The 4,620-nt window shown below is 36.3% G+C and overlaps 1 pseudogene; it reads left to right on the top strand.

Moving 5' to 3' along the window:
• The first annotated feature begins 260 nt into the window (after nt 1-260).
• On the top strand, nt 261-1,951 carry LOC115291139 (annotated as a pseudogene).
• The last annotated feature ends 2,669 nt before the right edge of the window (nt 1,952-4,620 follow it).

The raw sequence follows: 4,620 nt of genomic DNA, 5'->3' as shown, positions 1-4,620 counted from the left end.
TAATCACATCTGTTAAAAAAGGGAAATGAGGGAATGAAAAATAAATGTGTGGAATTGTTACATCAATGCAATTTCTTATTTGAAGATCAGAAAACAATGACTACCAAGATCAATTAAGTCAGAACTTACTATTTCAAAGAAAGATAAATCTGCTAAAACTAATAGATTGTAGGAATAGAAGAATTTGACTTATTTAAAATAAATCAAGGTATTGAGGAAGGTTTCTTCTGGTTGTTCAAGTTTCCATTGTCTTGTGTTAAATGGACACACCAGTCAGGTATTGTATATCCTTGCAGAGCTGAACTGAAGTGTTCTGGGCAGGACCACCTGACACCCTGAGCTGAGGGTGAGGCCATTGTGCCTATGCTGCCCTGAGGCAGCACTGAGCCACTCACAGCTAGACAGAGAACAGACACAGGCTCCCCTCCAGAAGACGTGGAAGAGGAACTAGCTGTTAAACGTCTAGAAACACTGAGGAGATGGTTGAATTACACATTCTGCTTCAGAGCAAGAATGCTAGGGCTGTAATTAGAAAAGAAAACAAGAATATTAAGGCTTAAGCATCTTCTGGGTGCCTCCATGGGGTAAGTGTCTGCTCTTGATTTTGGTTCAGGTCATGATCTCCTGATTGTGGAATCTTGCCCCAAGTCAGGCACTACACTGGGCCTACAGTCTGTTTAAGATTCTCTCTCTCTCTCTCTTTCTCTCTCTCTCTCTCTCTCTCTCTGTCTCTCTCTCTCTCTATCTCCCTCCCTCCCTCCCTCCCTCCCTCTTCTCTCTCTCTCTCTCTTCCCCCAACCCCAAGAAAAGGCCTTTCATATAGACTACAATGCCACTGTCTTAGTCACAGACAGCAGTGACCCAGAGAACATACTGAGTATCAGTGTCAATACTGAAACAATTGGAGAAATTCTGAAGAAAATTGTCTCTACCTTTGAAGACGGCCTGCAGGTGACATCACCCACTGCAACCTCACCTGAATCTGATGCTGTGGAAAGCTTACGTTACCCACACTCTAAAGGAAGTGACTTTGTGAGTTGGGACTGTTGATTCATCAGAGTCTGGCAGGAGTAATTATTGGGATCAAAGATGCTAAAATCAAAAAACTTCAAGAGAAAACACAGATGATAATCATTCTTTTCCTAGAATGCTGGCCTCATTTCTGATAGAGTTGTTCTTATTGGAGGAAAACCTGATATGTTTCTCGAGTGTATCAAGATCATCCTTGATCTTACTTTGGAGCCTCCCATCAAAGGAGGTGTGCAGCCTTATGATCCCAATTTTTACAATGAAACTTATAATTATTGTGGTTTTACAATGATGTTTGATGACCACCATGAATGTTCTGTGGGATTTCCCATGTGGGGGAGAGGCAGTTTTGACACAATGCCTTTGGTAGGGTGGGGGTCTCATGCCTCCATCTAGAAGAGATTATGACGATATGACCTTTTGTCTAGGACCTCCTCCACCTTCTCCTAGATGAGGTGGCTGGGTGGTCACAGAGCTTGGTATCTTCCTCCACCACCACCATGCAGTGGAGGAGATCTAAGGGCCTATGACAGAAAAAGACCTGGAGACCACTATGATGGCTTTTATGAAATTTTGGACTCTCCAATAGATACATGGAGCCCATCCAAATGACAGATGGCCTATGAGCCACAGGATGGCTCTGGATATGATTATTCCTATGCAGGGGTCATGGCTCATATGGTGATCTTGATGGACCTATCATTACTACACAAGTAACTATTCCCAAAGATTTGGCTGGATCTACTATTGGCAAATATGGTCAACAGATTAAATAAATCCATCATTATTCAGGGACTTCAATCAAAATTGACAAACCTTTAGAAGAGTGTGAAGATCCATTCACAGGACCAAATAAAGAATGCATAATATTTGCTGCAGAACACTTGTCAAGCAGAATTCTGGAAGGTTTTTCCAAGACTAGTGAAGAACTGAAGGAGTCTTGCATCTTGTTCTGTTCAAAATCTGCTTCTGTTCAAAATCCCAACATTCCTCTGATTTGTAGGTGTTCTGCATTTGAGGTACAGTGAAATCTTTGCTGTTCACTAGATGCAATGTTTTACATTACATTACATGGGGAGGAAAGGGCATGCAAAATTAACATTGAAATTTCGAAACATCAGCAGAGTCAATGAGTTTTAGTTTTTGTTCATTGTTGGTGGTCTAACCTAAAAACAAGAAAAATTTCCTTCTCCATGTAATTATTGTGAACACTCTGCTTTGTGGTCCCTTTAGCTTTTTGGGATGTGGGGCAAGGAAGAAAAGTAACAGTAGTACATATGTCCCTGGCATATGTCCAGAGCATTGTGCAGAATGTAATACTCTTTTTTTTATGATTTTTAAAATAAATTTAGTGAACCTATTTTTGGTGGCCATTATTTTAAAATCATTTTTCAACTGGCTGGGTTCCCCAACCCACCCCAAAGTAAACACTAAATTTGATTTTTAGCTCCTCTGTTGTATATAAATAAATGTATCTCTTCTTGGACATAGGCATGATATGTTGACAAATTCCATTCCGATGATTTCTTGATGATTTGAAAGGCCATTGCTTGGGAGGAAATCCTATCATACACAGTCATGCTTATAATAAGCTGGGGATTTTTTTGTTTGCACTTGCAAATACCCCTGATCTTCATCAGTTTTTTGTAATAGTAATTATGAAGGAGAACCAAAGCGTGAAGCAATACTACAGATTCAGTAATGGTATAAGTATATGCCAGAAGCCTAATGGAAGCATTATTAATCAGAATAATACTTGGTTATGGAAGTGACTGATCCCAAATAGTTATTATTTTTTATTAGATAATTTCTCACAAACTGTCAGCATGGTAGTTTCTATTTGTTTAACTTTGTTAAAAAATATATCTGTGTATACTCTTCTTTTTCCACTGTACGCAAATCTAAGGAAAAAGATGTACCATTTCTCTGTTGTATGTTGGATAATGTAACAAACATTTGCAAACAATTAAAAAAAGATGAAAAAAGTTTCTGTGAATGTTTTGTATAGTATCTTCACATTTGTATTAATAGTTAAAAGTTTACTTCCAAATAAATAAAGTTCCCATAATGCTAGATTTGATGTGTGCCCAATTTGAAAAAGGGTTAATTGACTACCTATAAAATTAGTTCAAATGTTCTTCTTATAAGGAAATACAGTCATCTTAAATTACAAAAACATAAATAAATAAAATAAAATAAATCAAGATATAGATTTTCCTGTTATGGTAAAATTCAGATAAGCACATAAAATTGTGTACACATATTTTAACAAAACTAAAGTTCCAAGCATGGACATATGCCAAACAGGCTTTTAAAGGCAATAAAAAGACAGCAGACCAGTTGGCCAAAGCAAACATACAATGAGACGATCCCAAAAATTAACTTAAAAAATTAACATTTAGGTAACTTGATAAAAATGATATATAGTGATTTCCAAATAAGAAATGGCTAAAAATAATAGTATTTAAACCACATCACATAATATTTTATGCAAATGGAATGTATACACATATATTTACAGTACAGTTTCCTATGGAGTTTATTATCTTTTGAGAAAAGAATTCAACTCTGTTGGAATTCTTTTCATGATAAGCAATTATGAAATGGGATATCTAATCAAACTACTACACTGTTATAATGCAAATACCTTTTAAACAGTGTTCCTGTTCTTAAAGACTGTCAACAGGTCATTTTTTGCTTAGGATTCATCACAAAAAGATATTGCCACATAAAAGAACTATTTTTAGAAATTACATAACCTTACTTGTTGGGAGATGTATTTTAAAGACATATTCATTTACTCAGTATACATGAGCAATGTGTTAGGTATTATGTATTAAGTACTATGCTGAGGTTGAAAGCCAGAAGGAACTAAGACAATGAACAATAGATACAACGTCTTAGGTATGAAATATGTTGTCAACCTCAAACCAAGAAACCAGTTCAAGTGGCAAAGTGATTTTCTGGGGATCAAGGTATTACATTTTGGAGCACGCAGATTAAGACTGAAACCGATATTTATGTGTTGATTTTAGGAGGTGGACTCTGGTTTTCTTGAGGAGAGGGGAGGAAAGAAGATTAGATAAGCGATTTTAAGAAGAGGACCTTGGTGCTGAAAAACAGAATTAGATTTGTACTTTGTTGATTGGTCAGGCTAGTGGTCAGTAGGCAAAAGTTCACTTTTCAAGTAGAATTTTCGTCTTTCTGATTTACTGAAATATTGGTGGATTGGCCCAGTTAAAACTTTAGAAAATGGGATGTGCAAGGCAGTTCCTCTGAAATGGCTTTTCTGGTTCTATTTAAAAATGTCTCTACTTACATCATTTTTCACAATGTGCCATCTATTATGCTAAGAACTCCATACATTTATTTCATTATATCTTCGCAGCAATTCTATATGTAGTAGGTGTAATCATGCTCACATTAAAGACTAGAAATTTAAGACTGAGAGGAGTTAATAACTTTCCCAAGATAGTAATCAAGAATAGTCCAAGATAGAAATTCTAGGGTCTAGAAACACAGTTTATAATTCCAAGGCAGAAAGTTTAGAAAATCGAGGATCTATCTAAATCTTTTGAATGCACATTATTA

The sequence above is a fragment of the Suricata suricatta genome, chromosome 5 (genome assembly GCF_006229205.1).
Source record: "Suricata suricatta isolate VVHF042 chromosome 5, meerkat_22Aug2017_6uvM2_HiC, whole genome shotgun sequence".
NCBI lineage: Eukaryota > Metazoa > Chordata > Mammalia > Carnivora > Herpestidae > Suricata > Suricata suricatta.
The sequence above is the reverse complement of the archived record's forward strand: the minus strand, read 5'-3'. Positions and strand labels throughout refer to the sequence as shown.